The 17,295-nt window shown below is 34.7% G+C and overlaps 1 pseudogene; it reads left to right on the forward strand.

Moving 5' to 3' along the window:
- The first annotated feature begins 9,732 nt into the window (after positions 1 to 9,732).
- On the forward strand, positions 9,733 to 10,646 carry LOC149157062 (glucan endo-1,3-beta-glucosidase 13-like; annotated as a pseudogene).
- The last annotated feature ends 6,649 nt before the right edge of the window (positions 10,647 to 17,295 follow it).

Here is a 17,295-nt window from a genome sequence, read left to right on the forward strand (position 1 = left end):
GCTAAAATTGCTTCATTCGCTTCTTTGTCACGGCCACTTGCTGAGAATAAAATTTAGCCCTTCAACCAAACTCCACAGAGCATTGGTCTAGCTCTGATACCAAAAATGATGCCAGAAAACTGACATCCTTTACAATCTCCCATGTGGACCTATGGGTTATGGCCTGCGCTTACCACGGAAGCCTGTCATTGGTGGATTTTAAACAAAACTCGACCAATCACCAAAAAACAGAATACAAAGCAACCCGACTATAAACCGGTCAATGAAAAAAACAAAGATATCACCTGTCAACGAGCCGGTCCCACTCCAAATGCATACAGCCATAACCCAAATAAAATAAATCCGCGTCCATAAACTTCTCGGGTCCACCTTTTCCACAAAGGTTAACATATTAATTCTCCGCCATTGATCTTACCTTTTCAATCTGACGGTTGATGATTCACCCGATCAACTAACCTAATCGGCGATCCTCCACCATTTGATCAAAGCACATTTGATCCAACGGTTAACAAAAATATCACACGGGATCTTGCATGACGTTTACCCACCCTTACAGAGCCGATCAGGAATGTAAATCTTGGATATATAAATGTTTGGGTCCAATTTTGGAATTAAACTTCGATCACTTTATGACCCGATTTCCGTTGGATATAGGAGGCCATCAAATCTAGGGCTCGTGGGACTTCAACTAGCACATGGTTTAAAATGCTCTTAACCCCCGCAGTTAACTGTGACCTAAGAGTTGACTATGGGATCGACGACTAGGATTGAGTGCGGAGCTTCAGCCACAATCAAGAAATCTGTACTCTCCTATTCCTCGATGTTGCTGATCACCATTGGATCTGCAAGCCAATGGACAGTCCTGATTTATTCTGGGTTTTCTTCATAAATTTAACAAGCTTCGCCAAGACTTAGCGCTTCTGCCAAGTTAGTCGGTCTCTAAACTATATACTCTGGTTTCTTAAAACATATCCAGGTTCTTAACTGTTCACTGTAATTACAGAGGATTCAACCTACGATCTATGAAACCAATCACATAACAAAAGATCACGCAAAACAATCTTTGTACACAAACTCCTTTTATTCATAACAGTCTTTACATCATGTACAAAACATCTCGTGCTCTGATCTGTTCTCTCTTCCACTTAGCTCTCTCTACACTATCTAACCTCTGTGTAACACACTCTGCCTACTCTGACACACCCAATATTGAATTACACAAAGAAATACACAATCGACACTGTGTTCATATTGATAAGTATTTACATAAGAAACAATCACACTCGATTGTTTCAATTCTCCCCTCGCTCATCCATCCTATCTTTCCATCTAAATCTAACCTCTCACTCATTCCAAAATATTACAATTTATACAAAATGCAGATTCATGAACCCATTTAGTCCATATCCAGAAATCTCTCATTCTTCCCTAAAGAATCTCTTCACTCCACTCTTTTCTCAAACAAATGCTAATTTAAGCTTTCAAATCCCTCATATCCTATTTCAAACCAGATAATCTAACTGCTTGGCCTGATCTCCACGTAGGGAGGATCAATCGGCCACTTATGCCCTTTTCTGCTCAGATTTTGACAACAAATAAAAGACTCTCACACATTTAAATTAATCAAATTAATTAATCTCTTGTCTTCCAACCCTTTGTTAGCCACAACATGTGATCATACCATCACATTGCTCACTAGGTTTAAATGCTTCTGCATCACTAATAGTTTATGTTTTATTTATTGTTATGGCCTTTACCACAATAGTCAGAATAATGGAGAAATCTTACAAGTTGTCCCAAATTGATGTGCGTGTAGCAAATTTTTTAATATTGAAGAAAAATGGTTGTGCAAAATAATGATGAAGTTGCGTAACATCTAAAGTCAAGGTAAGATTTAAGGCCCTGCAATGCAGAATTAGAAGTCAATTTTTCCCCAACGATATTGGCATTTTGTCAAGTGTGTCATACAGTTAATGTGGGCCAAATATCTCCTTTATGGATAATATAAACAATTAGATAAGTGGATGATATGGATATCAATAAGTTTTTTCGTTTTTTAATTATTTTTAGTGGGAATTCTATGATAATTTTTCAAAAAGCGAGATTTGAGGTTTCAGAGGAGTCGCTGTTGTGAAATCAACAAGGCAGAATTAAAGTTGTTGTTCGAAGTTTCATTGTGAAACAAAGTTGTTGTATAAATCTGTTATAGAATTTGCTACCACAAAATTGCATAAACTTGGTTCGACAATATTCTATTTGCTTTGAATTTCTGTTTTTTAAAGTTGCTTTTTGCCTCCCTCGTAGCCAATCATTGTTGCCTATTTGTGAATTATTGTGAGTTTAAAACTATTGATTATTTGATGTTGGAGAAACATATGTTTCAAAATGATTTGGATGGTACTAATTATGTGAATTGGAATTTTAAAATGCAAACATTGATGGATCATGGAAGGATACATTGTTTGGTCAATAGCAAGTGGTGATGAAGTGAAGCCAAAAACTGCATCAATTCAAGATTGGGAGAGGTGATATACTAAGGCAAAATTGTTGCTGAGAATGTTTGTAAAAGACAACATTATATGGCTCATATCAAAGACTATAAGGCATCTAACGAGACCTTAACTACACTCAAATATTTGTATGAATTGATGAATACAAATCGACTCCTATCGCTGAAGTGTATGCTTATTTTTGTTAAAGTGGAAGAAAATGAAAGCATCAATAATTTCATTTCAAGAGTTAAAGGTATTAAAGATAAACTTGGAGATATAAGTGAAATGGTATCTAACACTAACCTAATCACTATAACCTTAAATGGAATGCTAGATGAGTATTAGATGTTTATCATAGGTCTCATAACAAGGGAGAAGGCTTCCATTTTTTATGAGTTAGCAGGTATACTCATGCAGGAGAGAGAAAGGCGAAATAACCTTAGACCTCAAAGTTCTAATTTGGAACTAATGGCAACAGGGAAACAACATTCCAAAGGGAAGCCTTGGGAAGGTAATAAAGGAGGAAAGCCACCATTTGCAAATCCACAACAAGGTATGACATCTCCAAAGGATGACGTTAGAGTTAAATGTCATCATTGTGGCAAGTTCAAGGACATTATTCTAGAGATTGCATGAAAAAAACGTATCATGAGTTCAAACATAGAAACAAAGACACATTGGTCATTTTGTTGATAGAGGAGAAGCAATGAATGATGACTTCAAAAAATTTAGACTATTTATTTCATAGGCTTCACTCTCTGCTGAAATAGATTATTCAAATACATGGTTTGTTGATTCTAGAGCATCCATTCATATGTCCTATAATAAGCACTGGTTTGAGAAATTTCATGAAACTAATAATGGTGCAAATATATATCTTGGGGATGATCGTTCACACCAAATTAAAGGGTATGGTGATGTATTTGTGACATTACCAAATGGTTGTGTTAAACAAATTCACAATGTGATGTATGTGCCTAATATTAAGAAGAATCTAATCTCAGTTTCTACCATAACAGATCAGGGTTTGAAGGTAAAATTTATAAATTCACATTGTATGGTGAAAGATATGCAAGATCACTTCAATGTTATTGTGACAAGAGTTAGAATTGCAGGTTTATATGAGCTTAATGTGATAAGCAAAATCCATCAACCATTGACATCCACAACCATGACAACACAAGTTATTTGACACCGAAAGTATGATCACATTAATTATCATGATTTGTTGCTACTTCAAAAACATGGAATGGTAGAAGGGTTTCCTCTACTTAAGGATGAATATTCTGCATATGGAGGGTGTGCATTAGGGAAAATGCACAGGGAAGAGTTCCCTACTCATATAGATAGAAGAAAAAGGGATATTCTTGAACTTGTGTATACAAATGTCTATGGTCCTATGCAGACAAGATTATTAGGTGGAACATACTTTTTTTTTTATCTTTATTGATGATTGTACAAAATATACATAGGTTTACTTCATGAGAAAAAAAGTGATGTATTTTAATATTTTAAAGAGTACAAAAATCTAGTTGATAATAAAATAGGAAAATACATCAAGTTCCTCAATTATATCAAGGGAGATAATATACTTCAAGTGAATAATTCATCAAGTACTGCAAAGCCCATGGAATTGTTCAACAATACATGGTACCACATACTCCACAACATAATGGAGTACTTGAAAGGAAGAACAAAACCCTAGTAGAATGTGGGTGAAGCATGTTGAAAAGTAAAAGCCTTACCAATCCATTCTGGGCTGAAGTTGTTAGCAATGTTGTTTATTTGAAAAATAGAAGTCCAACTAAAATTTTAGATAATAAGACTCATTTTGAAGCTCTTTACGATTATAAACCAATAGTAAGTCATTTAGGAATATTAAGAAGTAAATCATTTTTTTCATGTTCCAAAATTAGATAGGAGAAAACTTGATGCAAAAGTTATTGGAGTGTATTTTCATTAGTTATTGTTCTAATTATAAAACACATAATTTGTTTGATCCCTACACACATAAAGTTTTTGCAAGCAGAGATGTGTTATTTTATGAGCATGTAAATGAAGGTCATGAGGACAAGTATGACACCTGACATAATCCTTCTGATTATGATGATGTCAAAGAGGAAACAGATGATAAGAAAGAACAAAAAGAGGAGGAAGAATCAAGTGACATGGACACCTCAAGCAACCATAGCACACCAAGAGGAAGAGATGAAAGCAGTGAAGCACCAAGGAGGTCAACATGTCAAACTCAATCACCATTCAGATTTAAAGATTATGCCTTAATGATTGAAGTAATGAGTCTCATAGAACTTTTGAATTTCAAACAAGCTAATGAGCATAAAGAATAGAGAGATGCAATGAAGGAAGAATATGAGTCCATAATGAAAAATGATACTTGGGAATTAACAAAATTGCCTAAAAATAAAGTACCCATAGGATCCAAATGGTTGTTTAAACCAAAATTTAATGTTGATGGAAGCATAGATGAAAATAAGGCTAGGTTGGTTGTAGAAGGTTACTGACAAAAAGAGCGAATTGATTATGATGAAACTTTTGCACCTATAGCTAAGTTAAACACAATTAGATTAATGATTGCATTAGCTACAAAAATATAAATGGAAACTACATTAGCTAGATGCTAAATATGTTGTTCTAAATGGGAAACTAAATGAAGAAGTATAGCATGTTCCATGAGAGAGATTCTTAAAGGAGGGTCAAGAGCACCTTGTTTGCAAATTAAAGAAAGCTTTATATGGATTAAAATAGGCATCAATATCTTGGTACGTGAAAATTGACTATTTCTTTCTTCAAAAGGGGTTTTTTGACCTTAACTTGTATATCAAGTCAGATCAAAAGGGACATGTTGTTATGATTTCCCTGTATGTTGATGATCTTATTATAATTATAGGCAATGCTTCTAAGTTAAGTGATGAAGTTAAAAGACAATTGACACAGGTTTTTGAAATGAAAGACCTTGGTGAATTGAATTATTGCTTAGGTATTAAAATATGGAGAAAAGCTAGTTAGACATTAGTTACACAAAGTAAATATACAAGAGAGATACTCAAAAGGTTCAAAGGGACCAATGTATGGTAGTATTAATACCTTTAGAACAAAATGTCAAACTCTACAGTGATGATGGGACAAGAGAGGTGGATGGTACATTGTATTGTTAGCTGGTGGGAAGTCTAAACTATCTCACTACAATTATGCCAGATATAGCATATTTAGTTAACATCCTAAGTCAGTTCACGACCAAACCTCTTGAAAACCATTGGAAAGTAGTGAACAAAGTCCTTTAGTATCTGAAAAGAATTGTTAACTTTGGTATTAAATATACTAATGATTTTGATGTTGAGTTAGCAGGCTATTCTGATTCATATTGGGTTGGAAATCCTAATGACAAAAGATCAACCTCAGGATATGCATTCAAACTTGGATATGGGATTTGTGGCATGGAGTAACAAGAAACAACCAACTATTTCTTTGTCATCAACTGAAGTTGAGTACAAAGCTTTTTGCAACGCTACTTGTGAAACAATTTGGTTGAGGCACAGGTTCTTGAAGATGTGGGAAAAGTACAAAAAATGCCAACAATTATCAAATGTGATAATCAAAGCTCCATCAAACTAGCCAAAAATCTTGTATACCATGCAAGATCAAAATGCATTGAGACTCACTATCATTTTGTCAGGGAAAAGATGCAGTCTAAGGAAATTGATTTAATTTATTGTAATACCAATGAAAATGTGGCTAACATCTTTACAAATCCTCTTGGAAAGGCAAAATTTGAAGTATGTAGGAATCAATTAGGTGTGGTAGAAAACACATTTCTCCATTAAGGGGGAGTGTCAAAATAATGGAGAAATCTAGAATCTCATATATTAGAATTTGTTATATGTTGTTAGAGTTTTGTTTGACCTAATTTTCCTAATTAGTCTTTGTTAGTTTTCATATCCTATATTCTAGGATTTTGTTCAACTAGATTGTAATTCTATATATATATTTGATTTTTGTCTTAGTGAATTTAAGTGTGAGTGGAGCGGTCCCCTACATGAGTGTTGTCCTTCCAGTGAGTTGCAACTTATCTTCCAATAATTTGACATTTGAGCATTGACAATGGAGTTGAGCAAAGCCCAAAGCTGACATTTGTGCATTGCCAATGGTATTGAGCAAATCTTATGAATATGGGAATGAGCAAAGCCCAAAGCACTCTCATTCCCAATGGCAAATGTTCAAAGAATTCTTTAGTTTTTATGGAGTTGAAAGCTAAGCAAATGAATGTTGAGGACCGTAACCATTATATAGGCCCATTATATGACCATTATTTCCTTTTTAGTTTGTCATTTTAGTATAAATCCCAACAAATTCAAAGTACCAAAGAAATACATACATTATTCCTCCTGAATCGTGTTAACAATAGCTACAACGGACAATGATAATGAAAAATGAAAGAAGTTAGGGATGAGAAATTATGTTTTTGGTTGAAATAGAATAACCGAATTTGACATAACTTAGTCACATGTAATTATTGTGCCAAGAGACATTATACAACTGTGTAAGTATATCACCTCTCCAATAAAGGCCCAAAACAAAAATGAATAACCAAAAAAAAAAAAAACTACAATACAATTCAACACAAAGAATCGAAAATCCTGCTCCAAAATCTTTTAATATTTCTTTTAATTAAATATTTGTAAAATAAATCTTTAAAAAGAAAACTCATATCTTATGAATATATTAAAATCTTTAAAACATAAATATTTCTTGTAATATTTGAAAATATTAATTTGATGTAATTTTATTATAAATTTTGTTATCATGCCATGTAAAAAATATAATTAAATTTAATTATTATTATCCAATTTTAAGGTCATGGCCAAGCGAGACACCAAATTGGTGTATGAGGACCCTTTTTTTGTGGGACAAGGGACCCACCTCTCCTGAGTGATATGACTGCTAAGTCTATGAAGGCATATTGACAGTTGGGTTCGTTAGGTGAAACCCGCGAGGTTAGGGTTCAAATCTCATTGAGTATAGTGTCCTGCTATGGTGTGTGACTCAAGGAGTAGACTTCTCCCCTCCCCCCACGCCTGAGTCTCGACTCTTGCCAAAATCATAAGAAATTAGTATATTAGTATATCTGGCTTGCAGGTTGTTGGATGTACTCTTGGTGTTATAGTGGCAGCTACGAGGACTAATCTTGGGTCTCCTGATTCTTGCCAAAATCATAAGAAATTAGTATATTAGTATATCTGGCTTGTAGGTTGTTAGATGTACTCTTGGTGTTATAGTGGCAGCTACGAGGACTGATCTTGGTTCTCCCTTTGATTAGGCCTCACAGTTACCAATTCACCACGTTGTTAAAAAATAAAAAGTCTATGAAAGCATACATACTCTACCCCTTTGGTTTTGAACCTGTGACCTCTTAGGAGGAAACACATGCACTTAACCATTAGGCCCACCTCTTAGGAGGAAACACATGCACTTAACCATTAAGCCCACTCAAGCGGTATAATATTAATATTAAAAGATTAATATTAATATTATTATTATTATTATTATTAAATATATTATTAATATTAATATATTATAATATCAATATTATCAGCTTTAATAACTTTACTTTAAATTAATCATCATGCATGGAAGCTAGAAGTTAGATGAAAATTTTTACTCTAATATAATATAAAATATATGATATCTTCGTTCATAAATTTTTATTCTTGAATCTTTGTTTTCTGTTTTTTATCTGTCTTGTTATTACAACCAACAAGACAAGATGTTAAAACCAACCAGAAAACTGGTGGATGCAACTGGAGGATGGTTACTAACTATCCAAACTGTTTGACAAAATTAGAGAAGTGATGGCCGAGGCTGACAATGATTGCCTTAGGTTGAATTGGGTTTAAGAAATGGAGTCGTCTTATGCGGAGGAATTGCTTGGACGGCTAAAAGTGGCTGGAATATGGGCAAAAAAAATTCAAAAATCTTGTAGAGGCAGTGTTTGAATCGTGTTTTTGATGGTGGAAATGGATTCAGCACCATCAACAACGTCCAAGACACCTAAAATTTTGAAGTTTAACAACTATAACTTGGATTTACAAAAATCCTGGCCAGATTTTTTCTAAATATAACTGAAATTTCCATAAGTTTTCGGCCAACTCCTCTGCCTTTTTAAAATACGCATTAAGAAATTTCCTGCGAGAGTTATTATGATAATAATAATTATGTTAAGCCTCTAGGTGTTTGGGCCAATCACTCAGGGTTTGAGCAGAGGCGTAAGCAAGGATAGCAAACGATTTTACCAAAAGTCTGCCGAAGGACGGCAGAGCCTATTTCCAAATCTATTGATCCATTAATGCACTCCCTACGGACCTCAGGGCGCCAACAATCTGACATCTATTTAATTTTCAGGCAAACACTTTTTGGTTAATAGTGATGGAGATATGCATGATGCCATCATCCATCTCATTGTTTGTATTGATGCCCATTGAAATGAGTGGCATGTGTATCATGGCATGTCGTGTATCATATGCTATCCATTCCCCATACCATCTGATATTAATTGCCACCAAATTTTGAATTGTATAATGGCGCTCCAGATTGGAATTTTGAATCTCAGAACCTGCGCTGCCATATTTTGTTGAAATTGAAAGAAGCTTTGGTCAGTTATAGTTTCTTTGCTCGAGTTCGGTGCTGATCGTGATTGCGATGTTTCTGGTTATCATTGCCTCTGCTGGTGAGAAAACTCATTTTAGCGTTGCCATTGGGATTTTGGGTTTATGTATCACATGACAGGCTATTGCTATGGAAGATGGGAAGGCGTAGTTTCTTTGCTCAGCATGAGCTTCCGGAGTTGGGTGCTGATCGCGATTGCGGTGGTTCTGGCTATCGTTGCCTCTGCTAGTAAGAAAACTCATTTTAGCGTTTCCATTGGGATATTGGGATTCTGGGTTTATGTATCACATGAAAGGCTATTGCTTTGGTAGATGGGAAGGCGTGCATGCCTCCTGGCATCATCAACCTACCATAGCTGATTCCAATAACAATTCTCATGCATTGTATTTGGCCTCTGTGAGTCTCAGGTTTATCAACAGGGGTGTGAACAGGGGATTGGAATTCTAACATAATTACTCTTACCAGTTTGGCTCAGTGTATTTACTTCTGTAAATTCCTGAGTCAACATTTTCCACCCATATACTTGCCATAATTCTGATCGTCCCCTACCCTAGCTCTTATGGTGCTCGCTGACCTCCCAGCCTGGTGGCTTCTTTTCACAATGTCCCTCATTCAAATCCCCTCCGAGTTACTTTCTTTTGATCGCTTCAGTGAAGTCCAACATTTGGACATTTTAAACTCTAATAGGACTCATTTTGATGGGCAAAATTTAACAGAAGTCAGGGGTCAGAGCAAAGAAGAAGATAACACATGGTGTGTTGCGAGATACAGTACTGACCCCATTAGTTTGCAAGCAGCTCTGGATTGGGCCTATGGCCCTGGTTATGCAGATTGTGACCCTATACAACCTGGTGGGTCTTGCTATGCACCCAATACTTTATTCGCCCATGCTTCATTTGCATTCAACAGGTATTATCAAAAAAATATGAAGGCACCGGGGTCCTGTGATTTCTAGGGTGCTGCAATGGTAATAGATGTCAGCCCAAGTAAGCCCAATAATATTGATATTCCCCCTTCCCCAATCTGCAACTCCAATGTAAAAAAAATGGAATGTATGTTCATTTTATTGTATAGTTTGTTTGTTGTTTGAGCAATTGATTTTTCTACAGCCTTCTTCTAAAATGCTTGTGCTTCTGTCACTGGCCACGCAGGTTATCCTGGTTGCTTCTACGCATTCAGGTAAATTCCCGCGCTCAAGTTTTACTGATATAAACCATTTAGTGTTCTTTGTCAAGGTACAGTGTACTTGAATGACTCTTGTAATTCTGCATGCATGACAGTATATTTTGCAACCCAAGAACAACTGGTTTTATGGTGCAAAATAATGTGTTCGGTATTTTGTTGTGTTTTTCAAGGTCTGGGCAAGAAGTTGCTGATGTGAGTGGAGGGCCAGAAAACAAATCCTGCACTTCTGCGCTCACGTTGCCTTTGTTTCTATGGTTGTCTCTGATTATCACTCTTCTTGTGCATTAAGAGACTAGACTTCCATGAATGCAACCTGGTTGCAGATTTTATGCTAAATTTGTTAAAAGTAGTTGGCAAAACAACCTGGTTGAAGATGTTATGGTAAATCTGTTTGCTAGCAAGTGTGGTATTTTGGAAATACTAGCTTGCTCAAATTTTGATTGTGATTATCAGGCTATTATACCAATGAGGTGATAAAATTTGGAAGGAAATGAATACTGTAAAATATTAGGCTTGATTTTCTTCTTGTAGTATGGTCTATAATAGAGTCGAGCATGCCCAAGGCTTCAAATTCAAGTGAATTCAACTGTAACTTTAATCATTAAATATTGTACTTTTTCCTTCCTTTTACCTCTACAACTTTTGATGTCTTTTAAATGACAGTAGCAGTTCTCTGTTCTCATCAACTTTGCAAAATTATAAATCACTCATAATTCAAAATGGTTTTAGAAGACAATGCAAACAACAATATTCTGGGCACATTATGAATTTAATTTTTGTGAGCACCTATCCTTATGAAATAGAAGGGCTTTCTGAGGGATTAATGCAAAATGTAGAAGGGCCTTGAATCAGGGATTAGTGCAAAATATTTACACTGGGTTTTAAGAAATGATATCTCATTTTTCACAACTTTTAAGAACTAGGGATATATTATTGTTATCCTATAATTCTAATACTAGGTAAGAAATGGTAAGCCAAAATATTATGTGAGGCGAGCATCGCAATGGTTATAACCTATTGGTACGTTGCTTGTAAAAGTGCAAGGCCTATACACAAACCCTTAGACTGGGAATGAGTTGATCACTTCACTAATTGGTTTTAAAAAGTAATTCAAATTTTTTACTTGGACTGGGAATGAGTTGATCACTTCACTTTTTGGTTTTATAAAGCAATTCAACTTTTCTACCTTGTCAAGTAAAAAGTAAAAGATAAAAGATTCTGCATAGATGTTATTAGAAGTATGGATAAATGTTGTTAAGAGAATAGATATGGTGTATCAAAACTTTTAATAGGATATAACTTTTAATACTTTTAGTATATAGCTTGTAAATTTTATTATTATTATGCAAAGCTTTTATTAAAGATGAATTATAGGTTGCAATTTTTATTTTTATTTTTAAATTCATATTTAAAAAATAAAATTAAAATAAATGTTTTTCATGACGTTGTTTTCAATTATATTTATTTCATATCTATCTATATATATATATAAATTTTATTTTTATTTAATTTATTTTTTTATTATGTAAAAAAATTATTTAAAAATAAGCTATATATTATTACTATTATAAATTAAATCCCTTCGCTAATTAGTTTTGAAAACAATTTAACCTTTATATTATTTTTAATTAATTTTTTAATATTTGTGATATTATTTTTAATTAAATTTTTTAATAGTTGTGTGTTTAGTTTGGAGGAGATATACATATTAGTTTTGAAAAGCAATTTAATCTTTGTATTATTTTTAATTAAATTTTTTAATATCTCTGTGTTTAGTTTGGAGGAGATATAATATTTATAAATAAAACAATAGTTTGGAAGAGATATAGTATTTGTAAAATGAAACAATGTTATTTTGGTTTGAAACGTGTAGGCTTAAATTTATCAATGTGATTTCTTCCAAAATTGTTTTCAAACAAAAAAATGTTATTCATATTATATTAAAAAATTAAATTAAAAAACTATAAAACATATTAGAAAAAGTTATTGGGTATTTAAAAAAATGTGAAGTTTTATTATTAAAGTTTAAAAATTTTAAAATAAGAATGTTTTGTATTATCAAGATTTAATATATATTCAAATGTGAAATTTATATAAATATAAATAATATTATTAAAAATTAATATAGATTTATTTAAACTTTAGAGTTCCAATTGTTTGGAGGAATCAAATGTCTCTAAATAAAAACCTTTCTACAAGTTTTGCATTCAAAAAAGGTTAGTGACCATAAATATTTTATAATACACTATTGAATAGATATTATAGTAACAATAAAATGGAGTATCAAATAAATAAAAATAATAAAACATAATGTCAACACAATTAAAAATTAATAACAAGTAAAAGTAGCAGTAATAATAAATTGATTGAACTCAATTTGTTATATTGTAATCTTGTTTTTATTAATAAAATTAAAATAATTTTTCACAATACATATCATTGTAAAATAAACTTAAATAATAATGATTCATACAAAATATATCATTAATAAACATATAAAAACTTAATAAATTTAACTGATATAATTAGAAATAAAATTATTTTTAAATATGCAATTGTGAAATATACAAATATAAATAATAGTTATAAATTAATATCCATTTTATCATATAAATTAAAATAATTATCCATATTCACTTTAATGGAGTGTTGGAGCATATACATAAAGAGGAAGGAGTGAAGAATTTTCACTTAGCTGCCATCTGAGGCATTAAATAGGGAGCTAATTATCCCATGCAATCACATATTTTTATTATTATGACTATATAAAACATTAAACTAGAAATTTATCCCTAACATTGTTAGAGTTGCCTTATTGTTTTCTAAAGGCTAAGAGTTTCCCTATTGTTTTCTAAAGACTTCATTACAACCTACTTGTGGGATATTTCTTACGTTGCATCCCCAATTGTGTTATGCTTGTGAAGGCCTAAGCCCCCTTGGTCGAGATTTCCAATGTTCTTCCATTATAATTGATTGGATTCTTTGCATAGTTCAAATGCCCATGAGTGTGAATGTGGTTGGTAAGAGCAATGGTTGGTGGGAGGGCTGACACTAAGATTCCATTGTGGTCTTTTGGAATGCATTTACACGAACACTGTCTGTAAATTTGTTAAATTTCTAATAATCTTTAGTATTATTATTACAATGTTATGGTTTTGGTTTAGGAAAATGGTCTTGTTATCCTAGTTAGAGGATTCTTTCATATGTTGTTGTTTGTGGGAAGAGTATTTGGTTCTTCTTTAGTTTAAGAAGGACCTCTGCCAAATGCAGTTCCCTATCCATTTTCACATTTTTTATATACTTTATAGAGCTTAAGGATATGTACTTATTCATAAGAGGTTATTGTTCAAATTTAGAGGGGGTAGAATATGGACACCTCCACTGAAATCCTTGCAATTTGGTGTTTGTTGTAATTTTAATATTAGATTATTATTATTTTTTTTTACAAAGTCGGTTGTTGTATTATATTCTGAAAAAAAGAGGGAGATTAAACTCCTGAGGTACATAATGATATGCCATGAAGTGCAAGGAGCAAAGGAGTTACAGGTTGGACAAAAATCCTCCTTGGTCTTGCATTTTTGGGCTTTGAGGAAAACTAAACGGAAGTAAATTCTTAAAAACTGGAGCAACAGGAAAAAAACATTTGCAAAACATAGTTAATCTATATTGATGTAGCTGATGTGTCACGCTGTGGATTCTTTCGGATTGTCATCTACACCGACCTGCTTGATGCTTGAGGAACTTGTGGCTACTGCATTGCACTTTTCCATCATAAACTTTAGTATTTTGATGGACTCTTCAACATGACTGCACCTGTTAGATAAATGGTTGAACTGAAACAGATTGATATCAGCTTCGTACTTTTCGTTGATGATGCGATTTTGGCTGTCGATCTTTGCATCCAAGAGCTTCTGATGAACTCTTATTTGATCCAGCTCGGCTTGGAGATCTGCACAATGAAGATAGTCCTCGCTTCGAGCCATTGTTTCAAAAAGAGGATGTAACAAAAAGAGCTAAGAAAACCAAGGAACGGTTGAGAGTATTTTCGCTTGAAGACGGACTGTAGAAGCAAGAAAAGACACAAATTGATAAGGATAAAACAGAGGTTCGCAGCTTAGAAGAGGATGTAACAGAAAGAGTTGGGAAAACCAAGGCATGGTTGAGAGCCGCTGCGCTTGAAGATGGACTGTAGAAGTAATTAAAGGCACAATGAGATAAGGAGAAACCAGAGGTTCGTAGCTCAGAAGAGAGTCAGTACCGAAAGAAATAAGCGAGGGCCACAGGGAAGAAAGATCAATCCAAGATTGCAGAGCGACAGGGAAGGGGAAGGGTAGTGTGCGATGAAAGGAATGGGTGGAATATATGGAGAGGCGGGAACGCAGAGGGGGCGTCACAGGACAGGAGGGAGAAATAGAGGAGGGGAACGGGAAAGCATGGGGCTAGTCCTGCGTAGTCAGGAGGGCATAGTTGATTAGAGATAAGTCGACTAGATTACTGATGGAGATCATGAGAATGAAAGTTTCAGTAATATGCCAGATCCTAATGCGGATCTTGATCTTGTAGCAGATTTCAAGGACCTGTAGCCAATTCCATCTGTCAGAACTCTTAGATTTGCTGCAAATCTAATTGATACGAAAAAGGCTCTTGGTCATGGTAAAAATTGTTGAGTCTCCTCAGCGTTGCAAAGAAGGCTGCCCATTGGCCCGTCACAAGCCCTGTTGGCATGGGTATTAGCTTGCTTGTTGAGAGAGCGTAGGATATGAAGGAAGCACAAATTTTTCATTGATTGACGTAAAAATTGACAACGTTTAATGATCTGTTGTAGGAGAACATTGGGGGATTCCTTGTTATGAGCCATTAGACTAATAACCACCGCCGAATCTCCAAAAATCTTAGCTGTACCTATACCAATTTTTCTAAGTTGGATGAGTCCTTGATATAGGGCCAAAGCTTCTGCCCTATTGTTGGAAATTTGCCCAAGTCCCCATTTAAAAGAGAATGTGATCCCCATTGGTGTTGAAGATGACTCCCCTTGCTCTTGCAATTCTAGGATTTGACTTTGAAGCTCCGTAAAAAAAAGATAGTAGCTGTTGCAGTTTTTTAACCATATTGCAAACTCAACTTCCTTTAATCTAATTTTCCATCGGTGGGGATCCTTGCTATGCCGGTCTTTAGCTACATTTCCATTCTGGTTACTATTATTTTTATCCAGTAAGTAACCGATAAAATTTCGCTCTTCAACACTAAGCATAGTGATATCTATGTTGCTTTTATTCTTAGCAGAAATGTTTCTAGGGTGAGGCTCCTTGCCTTGTTGTAGAGATTTCTTGTGGTCGAATCCTTGTCCTTGAATACTTTACGATTTCTAGCCAGCCAAATGTTCCATAACATAATATAGGGAAGGGTATCCCAGACCCTTTTAACTATGTTGTTCTTCTTTTGCTGCCAGGGAAAATCCTTTTTCCATTGGTGGATAGCTTCTCCTATGGAATCCTGATTATTCCAAGGAATATTGTCAATATGGGATAAATTTTTCCAACAGGTGATGGCAAAGGGATAGGAAATGAAGAGGTGTTGAATGGATTCTTCGGCAGCTTGACAGTTGGGGCAACGAGAAGGGCCACTGATGCCCCTCTTTTGCAAATTATCTGTAGTAAGGATTTTCCCCTTTAGGAGGGTCCAAATGAAGAATTTAATTTTTGGAAGGGCCTCGGATTTCTAGACTATTTTCCAGTGATTCCATATGGGCTTGGGATAATTACTGTTGCAGATGTGCTTTTGGGAAGCTTGGACAGTGTAATTTGATCCAGTTGGATTCCATCAAAATCCATCAAACTCATTCTTTTTTATAGGAGATTTACTGTGGATATGCAATTGAAGAATGGATAACCTTGCTTTGAGGTCATTGGAGATGGCTGGGAAGGACCACCCTAACCATAGATGGGAATGGGGATCCCAGTGGGAGATTTGATCCAGATGATGGATGCCTATGCTATCAAAAAATGTGAGAATAGGATTGATTCCATCATGGCTGTTTATTGGTTGTTGTCCCATAATTTCATCAGCTCCAATATTAATATTGGCACCTCCCTTGGGGACTTTAGAAATGTTCTGAGCCATGAAAGGAATTGCTCTTTTACATAAACGCCATATTTTAGAAGAGTCTCTGATAGGAATATCTTGGTCAAATAGCTGCTGTCTGGGGAAGTTTAAATATTTAACTTCCAACACCCTTTTCCACCAGGCAGAAAGACCGGTTATAAATCTCCAAGCAATCTTACCTCCGAATGTAAGGTTTAGGAATTTGGGGGATCTGATACCTAGACCTCCTCGGTCTTGGGATTGAATAACTTGCTTCCAATTGACCAAATTGAATTTCCTTTTGTCATTTTTCCTTCCTTGCTAGAGGAATTGGCGGAGGATACCTTCCATTTTATAATGAAAGGAGGCTGGACCTTGATGGAGAGAGAATTGATATAAAGGTAGAGAAGAAATAACTGATTTAAGAAGGATGAGGCGACTAGCTAGATTGAGCCAAATGGATCCCCATTGTTGCACTTTTCTCTTCATCTTGTCAATAACAGTGTCCCAAACTTCTGCCTTCAAAGGTCCTAGACTCACTGGCATGCCCAAGTAGGTGAAGTGAGTCCAGTCATAGTTGCAAGAGACTCCAAAGGTATTGGCAATATTGTGAATGACCTGAGCTGTTGTATTCCATCCATAAATGCAACTTTTCAACTGATTGACCAGACCACCAGAGTACCTCATATATTTATCTAAAAGAGTCTTGAAGCGCCGAGCTATTGTGATGGAAGATCCTCCAATTAGCAAGGTGTCATCGAGTGGTATATATTCTTGACTCCATTCCCAAATTTAATTCTTATGATGAGGCCAACCCTACGGTTGAAGTCCAGTGCTTTACTAAAGGATTCAGCCA

Source organism: Pinus tabuliformis, chromosome 9 (assembly GCF_031772625.1).
Source record: "Pinus tabuliformis cultivar Carrire ecotype Pingquan chromosome 9, CPIR1, whole genome shotgun sequence".
NCBI lineage: Eukaryota > Viridiplantae > Streptophyta > Pinopsida > Pinales > Pinaceae > Pinus > Pinus tabuliformis.